Here is a 21,322-nt window from a genome sequence, read left to right on the forward strand (position 1 = left end):
ATCGTTACTGTGACATAAAACCAAAAAATGGAGAAAAAGTCCATTCCTTCCCATTTATGGAGTCACTGATCACTGACTGGGGGAAAATATATATTTTTTGTAGACAAGTAAAATCTGGTAAATAACCCATGGTATTTTGAAGAATCTTTGCTGTAGATAATTATGTTGCTGGATTAGAGAAATTCAGGTCAGTAGAAATAAATAATAAAACAAAGTATATACTATGGAGTCAAGACAAAAAATAAAAGATTTTTCTTATTTGAAAATTCTATTGAGAATAAGATCCATATTTAATAAGAAAGTATTTTTCTATGATTATTCAAGATTAAATTTCAATAAGTTACATTATCAAGGATGTCTATGGAGAGAGTAGTTTTTTTTCCTGTGCCTTTTCTTTGAGCTCCTTTGGATTTTATTTTTCTGCAAGATCATTGTTCTTCACTCTAAAAGTTATAAATCAGAACTATAAGGGGCATTTTTTTGTTTTTGTTTTTGCTTGTATGTCAGAACTTCTCAAGTCTTTTTCTTTTCTCCCGTAAGTATCGCTCTGGTCCATTTTGTTTCTATTTTCATACTAGCAGTGTGTATGAAAAGTATAAGAAGAGACAATGATCCTCCCCTAGTCAACACCAAGTTTCCTTAGCAGCCCATGTCTCCTTGCCTTGCAGAACTTTACCATGTAGATAGTGAAATTTACATTAGATTTTCGTAGAAAATTGCTGAACCTTACAAAAAAGTCTCCTTTAGTTTAGTTTTTTTTTTTTTATCTTTTTTTTTTTTTCAGTTGAGGTAAAAGTTTCAGTGTATGGAAAGCTGCGCGTGGCACACGCGCCCCCGTGTTCCCTCCCAGGAGCTCCCGAGGCCCCTCCCTCGGTGCCCACCCGCCTCTCCCCACCCCTGCAGAAGCCCGGACTGGAGCCCGCAGCACCTCCACAGTCCCCCCACCCTGCAGCAAGAGGTGACCCCAGCCGCGGGGCTGAGCTGGGGGGACAGAGACATCGCCTGTTTGCAAAGCTGACAGCCTTCGGTGCAGTACCATCTCAGAGAAACTTCCTTTCAAACAATGCTTTCTGGAGCTACAGACCAGCTTGGGCATAAGAAAGGGGCTTTGCAAGAAACTTCAGATCACATCTGACATGGTTTTCTACGGTCATCAGGTCAGCGTTTGAAGTTGCCGTCTCCAAGCAACTCAACTCAGTGAGGAAGGGAAGGCTTTATGCGGGTTCACACCTTCTCATAAAGCCTCACATACACACGAGAAAGATCTTAGACCTATTAAAGCCAAAACTGGAAGATTCCATAACACTGAGTTTATTTATCTTTTTTAATTTTTATTTATTTATGATAGTCACAGAGAGAGAGAGAGAGGCAGAGACACAGGCAGAGGGAGAAGCAGGCTCCATGCACCGGGAGCCCGACGTGGGACTCGATCCCGGGGCTCCAGGATCGCGCCCTGGGCCAAAGGCAGGCGCCAAACCGCTGCGCCACCCGGGATCCCTGGATTCCGTAACACTGAGTTTTAAAGAAAACCTGCAGGCGCGGAACCAGAGCAGCAGCAGATCAACCAGAGCAAGGGACACTGCAGAGTTCCGGCGGGTGCGACTTCGCTGGTTTTGTCCTGATGTGCGAGTCCAGCGCTCAGTCTGAGTCGCTGCAGTGGAGCTGGATCCGCCGAACTGCTGCTCCCGGACCGAGGAGCTGCTGCTGCTGAGCCGGGCGGCCCTCCCGAGGGCGCAGAGCCCGCTTTCTCCTCCTTGGCAGGCTTCTCGTTGTTGTTCAGCTGCCCACGGACGTCCTGCCGCGCGTCTCCGACTCCTTCCTTTCCTGAGCTAACTCCTCCTTGGACTTGGCCGCCTGCTTCTTCCCGCTCGTGGAGAAAGGCTCCCTTGGCTTTTCCTGTCAACAACACTTGCTCCCGCACAGTGGTGGGTTTCAGAGGCTCAAAGTCAATCTCTCTCTGCTCAGGCCTGGGTCCCTGAGCGAGGGCTCCGGGACTGGATGAAGTGGACCCCGCAGCCCCGTGTCCCCGGGCAGCCGGGTGGTCTAGGCTGAGCTGGCGCCCTCGGCCTAGCTCACGGGCAGGCCTTGCTCCTCCTCTCCGGGTCGTCGAGGCCGATGCCTGCTTGCCGCCCTGCTTCGGCTGCCTGCTGGCCTGGCTGCGCTGCCGGCCTTCTCGGCGGGAGCCCTCTTCGGTTGGGCCTGCTTGGCGGCGGGGCCCCCTTGGCCTTCTCGTCCTCAGACTTGGCCTTGTGCCTCTCCGTGTCCTCGTCTTCGTCCGCGTCCTCCTCCTTCTCCTCCTTTCCCTTCGGCTCCTTCTTCCTCTCTGGCTTGTTCCCGGGCCCGCGACAGGGCGGCGAGCTGCTCGTGCACAGCCTTCAGCTGCTCCTGCAGCTCCGCCAGCCGGGCCCGCTCCTCCTCCTCCTCCTCCTCCTCCTCCTCCTCCTCCTCCTCCTCCGAGCTCTCCTCGCTGCTGCGGCTGCTCTCGGCGCCCCTGCTCAGCACGGGGGCTGCGGGCGCAGGCAGGGCCGGCGCCTCCCCCGGCTCAGCCGGCATCTTAGCAAACCGCACCTCAAACACGGCCGCAGCTTCCTGGCCACGGCCACCACCTTGTGGCCTGGGGGTTGTACTGGTAACAGCTGGAGAACATGAACCGGGTGTCAGCAGCAGAGCCCTGCGCGTCTGGGCACTCGCGACTGTCCGTCTTCTTGACAGTGCTGAGGTCCATCGGGTGCTCGGTGACGTCGTGGTAGTCGTGCAGCTCCAGGGCCTCGGCGTCCACCGGCTGGAGAAGGGCCAGGCGCAGGCCGCACGCTTCTTGCACGGCCTTTCCTCGAGGACGCTGTCACAGTGCCGCGAGTGCTCGGCAGCTCGCCCTTCCGGCCCGCATGCTGAGGCACCTCGCCGTCCTCTAGATCCTTCCAGGGCGGTGCGATGGGGCGGCCCCCACTCTCTCGCCGAGCCCCCACCTCGGCCTGCTTGGGGTCTGACGATGGCGGCGGCGATTCGCTCCGGCTCGCGGATGGAGTGGGCGTCGTGGTGGCTGCTTTCCGCTTTGCACCCTTTTCCTTGACGACAGGCGCTGTGGGAGGGACCACAGGGATGGATGATGGGCGTCGAGGGAGGGGGTGGGGCGGCGGCGGGGGCGCAGGGACCGACGTGATGTTTGCGGTAATGGTTGGCAGAGGGGGGGCAGCAATGACAGGCGTCTGGAGACAGTGGGGGGACGCTCTGGAAGGGGGTTGCTGGGGAGACAGAGGACACGGCCACCACTTGCTGCCCACCTGCACTCCGGGTTCCTGCGCCGCGTTCCGGCCTTTGCCCTTCGGAGCAGGGGGTAATAATTCAACTTCGTCCTGGGGCACCTGGGCCACTCTCTGCAGAAAAATTTTCTCTAAGGCTTGGGCCGTTAGCACTGTGTCATCTGTGGGCTTGTTGTAAATGTAACAATTTGTAAACATGGTGTGGAAGTCCTGCATACATTCGCCGGCGCTCCAGTAATAATTATTTTCTAGTCTCTTCTGAATAGTCCCCATAGCCATCGGGTGTTTATGATTTTATGGTAATCGGGCAGGTTTAGCTTGATTGCATCCACGGGCTGGTAGAAGGGCCAGGCGAGCTGGTGATTCCAGGGCGTCTTTACCACCACGTTCTGCGCCTACTGCAGCTGCTTGGTCTTGCGGCCAGGCTTGGCGGGGTTGGAGACCTCCCGCGGGTTCCCCGGGATCCCCGCGGGCGCGACCGTCCTGGTGGTGGACATCCTCCGCGGCTCGCTCACTGGCCGTCACAGCAGCGGCTCAGGGAGGCCCTCGCTTCCACTGCGCTCCTTTTGGAGGCCTGACATCCCCTTTGTAGGCCCAGCCAGGCAGCACTTGGCCTCGGCGGCTCCGACGGCCGTCCCTCCGCTCCCTATATAGATTCTGGATAACAGTTCTTTATTAGATGGTTCTTTTGTAAATATTTTCTCCAACTCTGTGCTTTGTCTTCTTATTCTCTTGACATTGCTGTTTGCAGAACAGAAAATTTTAATGGAGTCCAGTGTATCAGTTATTTCTTTCATGGATTGTGCCCTGGTGTTGGATCAAAATCATAGCCATACCCAAGTTCACCTGCATTTTCTCCTACATTATCTTGCAGAGGTTTTATAATTTTGCATTTTATATTTAGAACTGTGATCTGAGTTTATATTTGTGAAGGATGTGAAGTCTGTGTCTGGACTCAGTATTTTTGCATGTGGTGTCCAGTTTTACATTATCATTTGTTGAAAATACTGTCCTTTTCTTTCACTGTGTTGTCTAGTCCTTTGTCAAGATCCATTGACTATATGAATCTCATTAACTTTTAAAAGGATGTGATAGAATGAATTTGAATAGCTAAGTGAACATAAATGGGAGGTTCCAAACAGAAGAAATGGACTGTGGTAAGGCATTAAAATGAGTGAGGAGGAAAGTAATCTTGATTTATTAAAGAAACTGTGATACTTTGAGCTTATGTGCAAGAGAAGCATAGAGATTGTTGAGTATTAGCTTAACCATGGTAAGGATTATTATACTAAATAATACGAAAGCCATTTAAGGATTTTAATGCAATTGCATGAATTTTAAAGGTCTTTAAATGTTTATACTTTGGCAGTGTGTAGAATGTATTGAAGGGGAAAGTAGGGAAATAATGGTTTCAGTTGGGAGGCTTTAAGAGGAAAGGTAAGAGATTATCATGAACAGAAATGACATGGAAGAGATAGGTCATAATAAAAATTTAATAAGTAGAATAAAGAAACGCTTGGCTGAGTTTTGGGAGAAAGGGAAAAGGGATGTTTTAAGTAATACTCCTGAATTTTTATCTTGACTTATAAGATATAGAGTGTGTGGGGGGGGAGAAGGAGGGAGGGAGGAGATCATTACTTTTTTTGACACTAATAAGAGAACAGTGCATTAGAGAAACAATATTTGGATTTATTGACATAAATAATTGAAGCTTTGATACTGTACTGGACTTACCTGGGTGAGAGGAAGGTCCAGTGTTCTTAACTAAAACTTTGACATGGCGGCACCACTTTAAATTTTCCATTCTAGCTGAAGTCTGAAAAATGAAGTCTCCTCTTTTCAAAGGAGAGAGGTTATTAAGTGTAAATATAAATAAGGATAAAGGGTCAAATACTAAACCCTAAGGAGAAGCTCATAATTAAGGAAATGTAAGGAAAGATAAGCCTTTGGAAAAAAATTAGAAGTGGATGAACTATTAAGTAGGGTTGTTTTGGGATACCAGCAAATAGGTCTAACTCTTAAACAGAACCAAGAATTTGATGAAAATGAGAAAGGAGAAAATTTCATATTAGAAAAAGGAATGTCACTAGTGCTCGTTTTTTGAGTACCTGCTATATATCATGCATGATCTGAGATCCCACAGTAAGCAAAAATGCAGATATTCCTCTGCTCTCAGAGTCTGCTTCCTAACTGGGGAGAGACTGAACCTATAATAAATGAGTAAATTACATCTTTTTGAATGGCATAATGCTGAAGGAAAAAAAAAAGTCCTGGTAAGGGTAATGGGGAAATGATGTGGTTGGCAGAGAACTTTGCAAACTTAAATAGGGTGGTCATAGTATATCTCAATGACACAGTGATTTAAAGCAAAGACTTGAAAAGATAAGGAAATAAATCTTAAGGCTATTTTAGGTAAAAGTGTTCCAGGCACAAAGAAGGAATTGAAAGGGGAGCATATTTGGTGAGTTGAGCAATAGCAAGGGGACCAGTGTGGCTGGAGGAGAGTGTTTATGGGGAAAAAATAATAGGATTTGAGGTTAAAGGAAGAAGAAACCCATCCAGAGCTACAGTCCTCAATCTTGGCTTCTTTGGAGAAGCTACATAGAGAGCTTCTAACACTCTGGATGCCATGACCAATTGGGTTACAATCATTGGGAGGTGGAACTCAGGCCCCCCATGTGACTATAACATGCAACCAAGGTTCACAATCTGTCTGCTAAGACCTTAGGAGTCTCTAAGAAAAACTTATGTTTGAATGTTTGAAGGAAAAGCTCAGAAGATCATTCCTGGTTGTATTACATTGGAGATGCCAGTTAGATATTCAGGAAAAGATGTATTTTTTAAATATATATTTTTAAAGATTTTATTTATGTGTGTGTGTGAGAGAGAGAGAGAGAGACAGAGAGAGAGAGAGAGAGAGAGAGAGGCAGGCAGAGACATAGGCAGAGGGAGAAGCTGGCTCCATGCAGGGAGCCTGATATGGGACTTGATCCTGGGGCTCCAGGATCACACCCTGGGCTGAAGGTGGTGCTAAACCGCTGAGCCACCTGGGCTGCCCAGAAAAAAATGTCTAATAGAGAATTAGATATATGAATCTGGAGTTCAAGGAAGAGGTTCAGGCTGGAGATACAGATTGGTGAGACATCAGCATAGAGATGACACTTAAATCCTGCAACTAGAAGAGTTCTCTAAAGTAATGAAGATAGGGATCCCTGGGTGGCGCAGCGGTTTGGCGCCTGCCTTTAGCCCAGGGCGCGATCCTGGAGACCCGGGATCGAATCCCACATCGGGCTCCCCGTGCATGGAGCCTGCTTCTCCCTCTGCCTGTGTCTCTGCCTCTCTCTCTCTCTGTGACTATCATGAATAAATAAATAAAATATTTAAAAAAAAAAAAAAATAAAGTAATGAAGATAGAAGATCAAAGATCTAGAAACAAGGGTCAAAGGAAGAACCAGCAGAGATGAAGAAAGGAACAATGAGGAAAGAAGGAAGGAAATTCAGAAAATTTACTGTCTTGAAAGGCAAGTTCTCAGTGTTTCAAGATACTGGAAAACCTGGTTAACTGTCACATATTGCTGATAGACCAAGATGAGGACTGCGAATTGACTTCGGATACAATGTTATGAAGTAATTGTGGATCTTAGCAAGAGGAGAAAGCTTGAATGGAGGGAGCTCAAGAGAAAATTGGAAAGTTATAATTTTCATCAACCTCTAAGATTTCATTTAGGAAAACTGAGAAATGAGGTGGTGGCTCTTACATGAAATGGGGCCAAGAGAGTTTACCAACATGTTTCTCTAGACTTGTGGAAGAGGTGTGGAGAATAAAGAAGGATAGTGTGCGTGATGCAAGAGGGGGGAGGATTTTCTGGAGAGATGGAGTTGTTGAATAGCCAAGAGAGGATGTGACCCAGTATATGAGTAGAGAATGGCCTCTGCTAGGAACCCAAACAATTTATCTGTGGTAACAGAGGAGTGATGGAGTATACAGGGGTAGACTCTGCAAGGTGGGGAGCTGTGGTGGTGATCACTATGGAAATTTTGCCTTGGAAACTAGGACTAATGGAGAAATAGAAGATTCTTGGGTGATACTAAAGACTCTGATAGTGGTGGGGGGAGAAGCACATTCCCCCCCTCCCTCACTGGATTCATGACTCCCAACTTGGACCTCTAGGGTCCTTCAGGAAAGAGGAGTCAGTAGGAGGCTACTGCAAATATTTCAAAAAAGCAAGTGACAATTGTATCTTTTCATCTCTTTTCACTTTTATTGAGAGATAGTTGACATACATCACTGAGTGAGGTTTAAGGTATACATCATAGCGCCTTCCTTTCTTTAGTTTACCTAATTGTGAGAATACAATATATAATGCGTAAACAAAGTATGTATTAGTTGACTGTTTATGCTATTAGTAAGGCTTCCAGTCAACGGTAAGCTATTAAGAGTCTGCCTCTTAATTTTGGAAAGTCAAATTTTATATGCAGATTTTCAACTATGTGGAGGATCACACCTCGTTGTTCAGGAGTCAACCATATATGCCACAACTGCTCTAACCATTCCTCCATCATTGGACACTTTGATTGTTTCCCTGTTTCTGCTATTATAAATAATGCTGCTGTGTATCGGGAGGTTCATTTATCTTTTCTTGTGTTTTCAATTCCTTTGGATATATTCCCAGAAATGGACTGTAACTAGTTCTATTTTTAATTTTTGAGGAGCCTTCATTCTGTTTTCCACAGTGGCTGTACCAGTTTACAACACACACCGCCCCCAAGAGTGCACAAGGGTTCGCTTTCCTCTACATCCATACCAGCATTTGTTATCTTTTGTCTTTTGGATGATGGCCATTCTAACAGGCATGAGGTGGTATCTCATTGTAGTTTTAATTTGTATTTCCCTAATGACTAGAAGTGTTGAACATCTTTTCATATACCTGTTGCCTATCTGTGTATCTTTTTTTGAAAAATGGTTATTAGGTTTTTTGCTCATTTTTAAATTGGGTGATTTTTCTGCCATAGAGTTATGTGCATTATTTATTTGGTTTGGCTATTAATCCCTTATCAGATATATGGTTTGTGAATATTTTTTCTCTGTTCTGTAGGTTGTCTTTTCAATTAGTTGATGGCTTCCTCAGGTGTGAAGAAACTTTTTAGTTTGATGTATTCCCACTTGTCTATTTTTTATTTTTTGGTTACATTTTAGGTGTGATTTCCAAAATATAATTACCAAGACCAGTGTCAAGGAGCTTTTATCCTGTGTTTTACTTCTAGGAGTTTCATGGTTTCAGGTCTCACAGTTAAGCATTTATTTAATTTTGAGTTAATGTTGTGAGTGGTGTAAGCTATGGGCCCAGTTTCATTCTTTTACATGTGAGTATCCATTTGCTGCAACATCATTTATTGAAGAGACAATTCTTCATTGAGCATTCTTGACTTGCTTGTCAAATATTTGTTGACCATATATGCTTGGATTTGTGTCTGAATTCCTTATTCCATTGTTCTCTTTGCTTCTGTGCCAGTACTCTACTGTTTTAGTGACCATGGCTTTATAATAAATATTAAAAAAATCAGGAACAATAATGCCTCATGCCTTGCTCTTTCTCAGGATTTCTTGCTTTTTTTTTTTGGCTTCATATAAATTTTAGGGTTTTTTTTTCTACTTTTGCTTAAAAAAAAAAGCCACTGGAATCTCAATAGGGACTGCATTGATCTATAGATGGTTTTTGGTAGTATTGACATTTTAATAATAGTGATTCTTGCAGTCCAGGAACATAGGATACCTTTCCATTTTTTAAAAGACTTTATTGATTTATTCATGAAAGATACAGAGAAAGAAACAGAGACACAGGCGGAGGCAGAGGGAGAAGCAGGCTCCATGCAGGGAACCCAACGTGGGACTTGATCCTGGGTCTCCAGGATCACACCCTGGGCCGAAGGCGGCACTAAACTGCTGAGGCACCTGGGCTGCCCTATCTTTCCATTCATTTATGTCTTCTTCAATTGCTTTCATCATTGTCTTACAGTTGTTAGCATAGATCTTTCACTTCCTTAAATTTATTCCTAAGTATTTTATTGTTTTTCATGCAATTATAAATTGGATATGTTTCTTTATTTCCTTTTCAGAAAATTTGTTATTATAGAAATTTTATTTTGTATGTCAATTTTGTGTCTTACAACTGGGCTCAATTTGTTGATTATTTTAACAGTTTTTTGGTTGAATATTTAGGATTTTCTCTATACAAAAACATGTTATTTGCAAACAGAGACCATTTTACTTCTACCTTTTGAATTCTGATGCCTTTTCTGTTTGTTGACTAATTGCTCTAGCTAGGACTTTTAGTACTATATTGAAGAGGAGTGGTGAGAGTGGGCACCTTATCTTGTTCCTGATTTTGGAAGAAAAGCTTTCAACCTTTCACCATTGAGTGTGACATCAGCTATGGGCTTGTCAATATGGCCTTTATTATTTTGAGGCATGTTACTTCCATACCTCATTTGTTAACTGTTTTTTTCATGAATGACTGTTGGATTTTGTCAAATGCTTTTTCTGTGTCTATTGAGATGATAATAGGATTCTTTCTTTCACTCTATTAATGTGATGTATCACATTGATCGATTTCCATATTTTGAGCCATCCTTTCATCCCAGGGATAAATCCAAGTTGATTATGGTGAATGGTCCTTTTAATAGGCTGCTGATATCTTTTCTAGTATTTAGCTGAGAATGTTCACATTTATAATCATCAGGGATGTTGGCCTATAGTTTTCTTTTTTAGTAGGGTTCTCATCTGTCTTTCAGCATGAAGATAGTGCTGACCTCATAAGGCTTATTGGGAATGTTCTCTGCTTTTTTTTTTTTTTTTTTTTTGGAGAAGTTTGAGAATATTGGTATATTAATTCTTAGAAGTTTGGTAAAATATACCAGTGAAGCCATCTGGTTCTAGACTTTTCTTCATAGGAACTTCTTTTTCTGTTTTTTTTTTCTTTTTTCTTTTTTCTTTTTCTCTTTCTCTTTCTTTCCTTTGTTCTCTGTTTCCTTCCTTCCTTCCTTCCTTCCTTCCTTCCTTCCTTCCTTCTTTCCTTCCTTCCTTTCTTCCTTTTCTGATTCACTCTCCTTACTAGTAATTAGTCTATTTATTTTCTATTTATTCCTGACGCCATTTTAGTAAGTTGTATGTTTCAAAGACTTTTTTTATATCTTCTCAGTTGTCAGTTTCCTGGTGTATAGTTGTTTGTAGTAACCTTGTATGAATTTTTGTACCTTTGTGGTATTCATTGTAATATCTCCCTTTTCACTTATAATTTTGTAATTTGACTTCTTTTTTTTTCCTGTTAAAATGTATCAATTTTGTTTATCTTTTCAAAGAAACAACTCTTAGTTTGGTTAACTTTTCTATTGTTTTTAATTTCTCCATTTCATTTATTTCTGCTCTAATCTTCATTGTTTTCCATTTTCTTTGCTAACTTTGGGCTCAGTTATTTTCTGGTTCATTAAGGATAGAGTTAGGTTATTTATTTGGAATATTTCTTGCCTTTTAATGTAGACATTTATTGGTATGAACTTTCCTCCTAGAAATGCTTTTGCTTCACCCCTTAATTTTTGTAATGTTTCCATTTTCATTTGTCTCAAGGAACTTTTATTCCCCCCCATTTTTTTTTGATTCATTGATTGTTCAGGAATGTGTTATTTAATTTCTGAGTATTCATGAATTTTCCTGTTTTCCTTATTTTCAACTTCTATTGTCTTTTTTTAAAAAAGGTTTTATTTATTTATTTATTCATGGGAGAGAGAGAGAGAGAGAGAGAGAGAGATGCAGAAACACAGGAGACGGAGAAGAAGGCTCCATGCAGGGAGCAGCATGCAGGACTCAATCCCAGGTCTCCAGGATCACGCCCTGGGCTGAAGGCGGCGCTAAACTGCTGAGCCACCCGGGCTGCCCTCAACTTCTTTTCACATCACTGTGGTCAGAAAAATATTTGATATGGTTTTAATTTTCTCAAATTTGGTATGGCCTGTTTTATGGCCTACCATATAGTCTATCCTAGACAATGTTCCATGTGCACTTAAGAAGAATGAGTTTGGCTGTTATTGCACAGAATGTTTTGTATACGTCTAAGTCCATTGGGCCTCTAGCATTGTTCAAATCTGCTATTAACTTATAGATTCCTTGGATAATCTACTATTGTTGAGCGTAACATGTTAAAGTCTTTAACTGTTATTGTATTAGTGTTTATTTCGTCTCTTACCTCTGTTCTTTTTTGCTTTATTTATTCGGATGCTTTGATGTTGGTTCCATAAATATCTAGTTGTTATATCTTGTTGATGTGTTGACCTTTTTATCATTAAATAATGACCTTTTTGTTCTCTCTTTTTATAATTTTACTTTGTTTTTTTCTTTTTTTCACATATTTTACTTATTTACTTGAGAGAGGGAGGGAGAGCATGAGTAGGGGTAGAGGGAGAGGGAGAAGCAAATTCCCTGCTGGGGACCCTGGGGATCATGACCTGAGCCCAAAGCATACACTTAATTGACCGAGCCACCCAGGTGCCTCTCTTTTTTATGATTTTAAAGCCTCTTGGTTTGATATAAATGCAGCTATTCCTGCTTTTTTTTCCCTCATTACCATTTTCTTGAAATATCTCTTCCTTTCCCTTTAGTTGCAGTCTATGTGTGTCTTTGAGGCTAAAATATTAGGTCTTTCTTTCTTTCTCTTTTAAATTCATTTAGCTATTCTGTCTGTCTTGGTTGGAGAATTATTTACATTTAAAGTAGCTATTGATAGATCAGGACTTATTTTTGCCCTTTAAAAACTTGCTTTTGGGATGCTGGGTGGTCTGTGGTTGAGCATATGTCTTTGGCTCAGGGCGTGACCCTAGGGTCCTGTGATCGAGTCTTGCATCTGGCTCCCCATGGGGAGCCTCCTTTTCCCTCTGCCCATGTCTCTCCCTCTCTCTCCATGTCTAAATGTTTTCTAGTTGCTTTGGAGATGTATTGTTCCATGTTTTCTTTTTTGTTTTAATGTATTTTGGTACTAGTATCCTTTGCCTTCTTTGTCCTGTTCTTTTGTGTGATTGCTACAGTTTTTTCCTTTGTGGTTTTCATGGGCTTACATAAAACATCTTAAAATCACAAACCCTATTTTAAGCTGATAACAACTTTACTTCCTGAAATTCCTAAAGTTGATACTTCTACTTCTTCTCCCTCTCATATTTTAGGTAATTTCTTATAAAATTTACATATTTTTGTATTTGTAACTAATAACAATTACTGTAGTTATTGTATTTTTACTACATTTATTTTAACTTTTAAACTAGAGTTGTAAGTGAATGATGTACCACCATCACCATATTACAGAATCTAACCTTAACTGTTTACTATTACCAGTCAGTTTTATACTTTCTTTTTTTAAACTTTATTTATTTATTCATGAGAGACACAGAGAGAGAGAGGCAGAAACATAGACAGAGAGGTAGGCTCCATGCAGGGAGCCTGATGTGGGACTTGATCCCGGGACTCCAGGATCATGCCCTGGACCACAAAGGCAGACGCTCAACCACTGAGCCACCCAGGCATCCCTATACTTTCTTTTTATATTTTTATAAGGCTTATGTTTTACTTTTACTCAGAATTCCCTTAATTCCCTTAGTGTTTCTTAGAAGGCAGGTGTAGTGGTAATGAACTCCCTCATCTTTTGTTTGGAAAAGTCTTTATTTCTCCATTTCTAAAGGACAGCTCTGCTGGGTATAGAATTCTTAATTATTCTTCAATATTTTGAATATGTCATCCCATTTTGTCCTGCCCTAAAAAGTCTTTGTTGAGAAATCTGCTTATAGTCATAGAAGTTCCCGTGTATGTACTTTTCTCTTTTTTCCTTAATGCTTTTAAAATGGTTTCTTTGGCTTTGACAATTTAATTGATCCTTTTTGGTACAGCTTTTTTCAAAGTCAGCCTATTTCAGGTACAGCCTTTTTCAAAGTCAGCCTATTTCAAGTCTTTTGAGCCTTATGGTTCTGTATGTTCATTTCTCTTCCCAGGTTTGGGAAATGTTTAACCACTATTGCTTTCAGTTTGCTTCTGCCCTTTCTCATTCTCTTTTCCTGGAATTCCCATTGTATTTATGAGTCCCTTAGGATTTTTTCACTCTTTCTCATTTTATCTTTTTGTTTCTCTGACTGGATAATTTTTCTATGTCTTATATTTTTAGGTCACTAATTCTTTCCTTCTGCATGGCTAAATGTACCTTTGAAATTCTATTAACTACTTCAGCTCAATTACTATTTTTTTTTTAACTCTAGGATTTCTCTTTATTTCTGGGTTTGTTGTTTTTTTTCTGGTTGCTATTTCTTTGTCAAACTTCTTGTTGTTTTCACGGATTATTTTCCTAATTTCATTTAATTGTCTACATGTTATTGTAGTTACCTAAAGTTAAGAAAATTATTATAAATCTGATAGTTCCTAGATCTTCATTTTTTTTAGGGTCAGTTTTTAGAACTTTATTAGATTCCTTTTTTTTTAAGATTTTATTTATTTATTTATGAGAGAGAGAGAGAGAAAGATGCAGAGACACAAGCAGACTGCATGCAAGGAGCCTGATGCGGGACTTGAACCTGGGAATCCAGGATCACACCCTGAGCCAAAGGCAGGTGCCCAACCACTGAGCCACACAGGTGTCCCTATTAGTTTCCTTTGATGGTCTCATATTTACTTGGATTTTGTTATCTTTGATTTCTTACATTGGTATCTGCACACTTGAATAATTTGGCTCCTCTTCTAGACTCTATAGATTTGCTTTGGCAGAGATAGATCTTCAATAGTCACCTCAGTTTAGGTCACTGGGCAGGTGGTACCCGCTATTATGGTCTAGTTTTTGGCAAGGCAACTTTCCAAGCTCTAAGTTTGGGTATAGGGAAAGAGGTGGAAATCTGTAGGATGGGCCCCCCCCAGTTGCATGAATTTTCCATCTGGCTTACTAGATGGTCTGGACTGGGTACTATATTTAGTAGACAGGGCTGTAAATTCATTTCCCTTCACTGGCAGGGGAGGACCCAGTGTCCGCATGGCTCATTTGAGGGTACCTGAATCAACACAAGAGTGTGCACTGAATTTCTTGGTCATCTGCTCTGCAGATGTAGAAAGCCATGGGCTGTTCTCTCTTTTCAAGTGCAGCTAGAAGCAGAGCTTTTGGATGGCCTGTACAGCAGCTCCCCATGTGGTCTTGTTAGGTTCCCAGGTCACAAAAGCTGAAGGCTATATTAATATAATTGGGGCCATGAATTAGTTTCTCTGCCCAGGAGCAGTGGGAGGGGCACCTTTAAAGGCAATAAAGCTCTTTGTGTGTTATCTTATCCTGACCTGTGTCCCAAGTTCCCTGGCCAAATATGAGCCACTGGCTTTGTTCTGCTCACTGTTGTATATGCCTGTCTGTCTCTTGGCTACAGTATTGCTGGCTTTTTGTAGCTCCCTTTTTTCACCAGCCCTTCTGGTCAGGTGGGGCTGGGAGATGCTATCCTCAGTGGTGGGGCTGTTTTAGTTCCCTTTTCTGAATGGGATGGAGAGGTGCTGCTCCAGGCTTCTCTGCTTTTCTGTCTTTTGACTCAGTAAGAGCCAGAAGCTACTCTCTACCTTGGCTATGAGTTAATTCCTCTGCCTAGGTACAGCAGGCCACCCCTCGACACCTGGTACTGGCTTTGCTCTAGACAGTTAGCTCTGCCTTTCTGCTTATTGGCTTACACATTGTTGGTTACAGAGCTTCCAGATATCCTTGCCAGCCCTTCTGGTCAGATGGGGCCTGGGAGCCACAGTGAGTGTGGCTGTGTTTCAGGTTACTTGCTTGGGTGGGGTTGGGAGGGGTGCATCCTGGCCTTGCTCACATGTTCCCCAAACGAGTTTTTCTTATGGGTGAGGCCATGATGCACCCTCAGCCTTCGCTGTGAATTAATTCCCCTGCCTGGGTGCAGCAGGGGAATTTTTCATACCCTGTACTGGCTTTGCCTCGGGGACTGTCCGAACCACCCACACACCTCTTGGTTGGAGTATTGCTGAGCTATACAGCTTTTAGGTTTTCTTGTCAGTGCCCTCTGGCAAGATGGACCAGAAGACAGTTTCCCCAGCAAATGGAGCTACAACTCCTTGCTTGGATACAGTTTCTAGAGTCAGCAAAACTTGTATGAGAACCCAAATCAAGCAGATATGTACTCCAGTGAGTTCTCTGGTCACAGTTTGTCCCAGACTTGGTTCTGGTGATGAGCAAAGCTGCTGGTTGGGGCCACTACTTGGATTACTAATCACTTGGGGAGTTGTAGTCATGAATTGCATCTGCCAAGATCTGTGTGTTGGTTATTGTAAGCCTCACAGTTTCCCCTGCAATTCTCATGGCACGAGACCAGAGTAGGGGCTCTCATGAAGTAATCTGCAGTGGTGTGGTGCTGATTGTCCCCTTGAGTTCTCTTCTTTTGCGGAGAACTGGAGGTTCAGGGAAGACCTTTCCATGTGGTGTTGCTCCTGTCTGGGAGAAAGACAAAGTAGTCAGAATGGAGTTGCTTCTCTTACGCTTCTAATACAGTCTATCTTGGTCTCTGTGATGCAGGGGATGTTTCAGTATCATCTCTATTCTAGGATTTTCTCAGCTGTGTCTTGTTCATCAGTAGTTGTTTTTCTGAAGGGGAATAAAGCAGAAATGACCTATGTCAGCATCTTGTTGATGCCACTGTCTCTTAAATTTTCAGAGTTAGCAAGAATCTAAATTTATCTTCTTTGGGATACACACATACACACACATACATACATACACTATATATTTTGGGCTATATATACACACATACATAAATTGTGATATATGTATACACATATTTCCATATATGTATATATGGAAATATAAATTAACTCAGGCTCATCAGGATCTCACAATTATATTTGGATTGTGAAATTTCATTAATGAGTACATGTTAATAATGGTAGTCATGACTATATTTGATTAGGTTAGTTTAAACAGATAGCTTCATATCTTAAGATCAACTGATTAGTAGCCTTAGTTACATTGGCAAAACTCCTTTGCCATGTAACATAACTTAATAATGTTATAACAGCAGGGGTTGGAGAGCATGAGGGCTATGTTACAAATCTGCTTACTGTAATTTAATTGCTGGTCCCTGTGATTCCTCTCATATACAAAATGCATTCAACTTTTCCCATGATTTCCAAGGACCTCACTCCATTATAGCCACAATAAAAAGCCCAAATCTTCAATTAAATCTAGTCTCTCTGTAAGTCTAGAAATCATCACGCACATTATCAGGTAAATGTAGTATATCTCCTAGACACAATTCCTTCCATCTGTTGACCTGTGAAATTAACTATAGAAGTTATCTGCTTCCAAAATTCTTAACATATAATCATAAGATTGACATCAGGAAAACACCTGACATTTTAGTTAAAAAGGAGAGGGAGAATGGAAGGTAGAAAAAGAAGTCATTGGTTCAAAGCAGTTTTGAAATGTAGCTGGGAAAACTTGAGCTGGAGTTCTTTAATTTGGTTGTTAGATATGGGTTCTTACTTCTGTTGTCTGGACTCTTGGTTCCACCTTCTGAGTCATTCTCCCTTTTGCATGAAAAGTAGTATGTGTTTTCTTAGCAGTAACTAGAACCCCTAATCTGCAACCATCTTCCTTTTTTAGCTACTTCCTACCATTTTTAGCTCTCTTCCTGTGTTTCTACCATTCCATCAATATACCAGTGTTACCAGTACCTACAATCTGCTGATCATACCAACACTTCAGTGTCTCTCATCCTTTCATATCTGACTTCCCTTCTTAGGCAGTTTAAATTCCATTGCTTCATATTGGAATGACTGCCTTACGTCGACCTTCAACTTCCTTGTTGTCCTTTGATAGTCACTAAAGCACTAACAGATTTTCATAAAAAGGTTTATTTATTCATTCATGAGAGACACAAAGAGACAGAGAGAGAGGGAGAGACAGGCTCCCTGCAGGGAGCCTGATGTGGGACTCGATCCTGGGTCTCCAGGATCACACTCTGGGCTGAAGGCAGTGCTAAACTGCTGAGCCACCTGAGCTGCCCAGCACTAACAGATTAACTGTGCCTCTCAGCCCCCTCAGCTGCCCAGCTGAATGTGGCTGGGGAAGAAAACAAAGCAGTGTTGTCTGTCCTCACTGTATATGGATGATCACTGCCTTAATTTTGTTCTTGTACTTCCGAGGAATCATTGTATTTCTCTACTCCATTCACTCACCCATTTACCTCAGGGTATAGCACATTTTTCTCCTGTCTTTAATATCCATCTTCAGCGTTCGTGTCCCTAGCCTCAGCTGATGATCTTATATCTTATTTCACTGAGAAAATAGGAACAATCAGAAAGATTTTAGTAAGCTCCAACAAGCCTTCAACCTATCTACAAACTCTCTTTTCTCCTTTATCCTGGATAAACTGTCCATGCTCCCAGCAATTGTCACCCCTTTCTCCTGTAAGTAGAACCCATGCCTGCCTGACATGACTCCAGAGACTTTTCTATTGGCCTAAAGACAGTTTTTGTATCTCACATCTTAAAAAAAATGTTTTTCTCTCCATCCTAATTCTTCCTCAGCTATCACATCATTTTCCCCTTTCCTTTACAAAATATATACCTAAAAATAATTATATATATTGCCTTTAGCTTTTATCTTTAGAATTTCTTTTTAATTCACTTTAGTGAGGGCTTTGCTGTTACCATCAAGCAGACACTGTTCTCATCAAAGTCACCAGTGATTTAGATCCAGGGGTCTCTTCTCAACCTTCATCAAACCTATCACCAGCTTTTGACATTGATAGTTTAATAGCTACTTGACTTGATGTCCTTGACATTAGGAATCACTCTTAATCTTTCTCTTATTTTTGTGCCTTATTCTTGCCACTTTGATTATTTTCTGATTTATATCTCCAGCCTGAAATTTTCACCTGAGGTACAGACTGATTAATATATCTAGGTCTCTGCTAGACATGATTACTTGAATACCTAACAATTTCTTAAATATAGCATGTCCAAAACATAGGTCCTGTTTCCCCCCTCACCCAAAACCTACTTCTTCACAGTCTTCTCCATTTCATAAATGCTGTTTCCATTGTTTCATTTTTTAAAAATATTTTTAATTGAAGTTTGATTTGCTAACATATAACTCCCAGTGCTCATCCTGTCAAGTGCCCCCCTCAGTGTCCATCACCCAGACACCCCATCCCCCGACCTGTCTCCCCTTCCACTACCCCTTGTTCATTTCCAATACTTAGGAGTCTCTCGTGTTCTGTCTCCCTCTCTGATATTTCCCACTCATTTTCCCTCCTTTCCCCTATAATCCCTTTCACTATTTCTTATATTCCCTGAATGAATGAAACCATATAATGTTTGTCCTCCTCTGATTGACTTTCATCACTCAGCATAACACCATCCCATTCCATCCACGTTGAAGCAAATGATATTCATCCTTTCTAATGGCTGAGTAATATTCCATTGTATACATAGACCACATCTTCTTTATCCATTCATCTTTTGATGGACACCGAAGTTCCTTCCACAGTCTGGCTATTGTGGACATTGCTGCTAGAAACATCGGGGTGCAAGTGTCTCGGTTTTTCACTGCATCTGTGTCTTTGGGGTAAATCTCCAGCAGTGCAATTGTTGGGTCATAGGACAGTTCTATTTTTAACTCTTTGAGGAACCCACACACAGTTTTCCAGAGTGGCTGCACCAGTTCACATTCCACCAACAATGCAAGAGGGTTCCCCTTTCTCCACATCCTCTCGAACATTTGTTGTTTCCTGCCTTGTTAATTTTCACCATTCTCACTGCTTTGAGGTGGTATCTCATTGTGGTTTTGAATTGTATTTCCCTGATGGCAAGTGATGCAGAGCATTTTCTCATGTGCTTGTGGGCCATGTCTTTGTCTTCTTTTTTTTAAATTTTTTTTATTTATTTATGATAGGCACACAGTGAGATAGAGAGAGGCAGAGACACAGGCAGAGGGAGAAGCAGGCTCCATGCACCGGGAGCCCGACGCGGGATTCGATCCCGGATCTCCAGGATCGCGCCCTGGGCCAAAGGCAGGCGCCAAACCGCGGCGCCACCCAGGGATCCCCATGTCTTTGTCTTCTTTGGTGAGATTTCTGTTCATGTCTTTTGCCCATTTCATGATTGGATTGTTTGTTTTTTTGCTGTTGAGCTTAATAAGTTCTTTATATATTTTGGATACTAGCCCTTTATCTGATATGTCATTTGCAAATACCTTCTCCCATTCTGTAGGTTGTCATTTAGTTTTGTTGACTGTTTCTTTTGCTGTGCAGAAGCTTTTTATCTTGATGAAGTCCCAGTAATTCATTTTTGCTTTTGTTTCCCTTCCCTTCATAGATGTTTCTTGCAAGAAGTTGCTGTGGCCAAGTTCAAAAAGGGTGTTGCCTGTGTTCTCCTCTAGGATTTTGATGAATTCTAATATCATATTTAGATCTTTTAACCATTTTGAATTTATCTTTGTGTATGATTTAAGAGAATGGTCTAGTTTCATTCTTTTGCATGTGGCTGTCCAATTTTCCCAGCACCATTTATTGAAGAGAATTTAATGAAGACCTTCATTTTTCCAGTGGATAATCTTTCCTGCTTTGGTAATTATTAGTTGACCATAGAGTTGAGGGCCCATTTCTGGGTTCTCTATTCTGTTCCATTGATCTATGTGTCTGTTTTTGTGCCAGTACCACACTGTCTTGATGACCACAGGTTTGTAGTACAAGCTGAAATCTGGCATTGTGTTGCCCCTGGCTTTGGTTTTCTTTTTCAATATTCCCCTGGCTATTCGGGATCTTTTCTGATTCCACACAAGCCTTAAGATGAATTGTTCCAACACAGGGAAGAAAGTCCATGGTATTTTTTTTTATTCATAGAGATGCAGAGAGAGAGAGAGAGAGAGAGAGAGAGGCAGAGACACAGGCAGAGGGAGAAGCAGGCTCCATGCAGAGAGCCTGAGGTGGGACTCGATCCAGGGTCTCCAGATCAGGCCCCAGGCTGCAGGCGGCACTAAACTCCTGTGCCACCGGGGCTGCCCAGTCCATGGTATTTTGATAGGGATTGCATTGAACATGTAAATTGCCCTGGGTAGCATAGACATTTTCACAATATTAATTCTTCCAATCCATGAGCATGGAATATTTTTCCATCTCTTTGTGTCTTCCTCAATATCTTTCAGAAGTATTTTGTAGTTTTTAGGGTATAGATCCTTTACCTCTTTAGTTAGGTTTATTCCTAGTATCTTATGCTTTTGGGTGTAATTGTAAGGGTTTGATTCCTTAATTTCTCTTTTTTCAGTCTCATTGTTAGTGTATAGAAATGCCACTGACTTCTGGGCATTGATTTTGATCCTGCCACACTGCCAAATTGCTGTATGAGTTCTAGAAATCTTGGGGTGGAGGCTTTTGGGTTTTCTATGTACAGTATCATGTCATCTGCAAAGACGGAGAGTTTGGCTTCTTTTTGCCAATTTGAAACCTTTTATTTCTTTCTGTCATCTGATTGCTAAGGCTAGGACTTCTAATAATATGTTGAGTAGCAGTGGTGAGAGTGGACATCCCTGTCTTGTTCCTGGTCTTACGGGAAAGGCTCTCAGTGTTTCCCCATTGAGAATAATATTTGCTGTGGGCTTTTATAGATGACTTTTAAGATGCTGAGGAATGTTCCCTCTATCCCTGCACTCTGAAGGGTTTTGTTCAGGAATGGACGCTGTATTTTGTCAAATGCTTTCTCTGCATCTATTGAGAGGATCATATTGTTCTTGTTTTTTCTCTTGTTGATATGATCTATCACGTTGGTTGCTTTACGAGTGTTGAACCAGTCATACATCCAGGGGATAAATCCCACTTGGTCATAGCGAATAATCTTCTTAATGTATTGTTGGATCCTATTGGCTAGTATCTTGTCGAGAATTTTTGCATCTGAGTTCATCAGTGATATTGGTGTATAATTCTCCTTTTTGGTGGGCTCTTTTGTTTTGGAATTAAGGTGATGCTGGCCTCATAGAATGATTTTGGAAGTATTCCAT

General features: G+C 41.8%; 1 pseudogene; it reads right to left on the reverse strand.

Moving 5' to 3' along the window:
• Positions 1 to 1,357: 1,357 nt before the first annotated feature.
• Positions 1,358 to 3,757, reverse strand: LOC140629448 (bromodomain-containing protein 3 pseudogene; annotated as a pseudogene).
• Positions 3,758 to 21,322: the final 17,565 nt, after the last annotated feature.

This window comes from Canis lupus (assembly GCF_048164855.1).
Source record: "Canis lupus baileyi chromosome 5 unlocalized genomic scaffold, mCanLup2.hap1 SUPER_5_unloc_6, whole genome shotgun sequence".
NCBI lineage: Eukaryota > Metazoa > Chordata > Mammalia > Carnivora > Canidae > Canis > Canis lupus.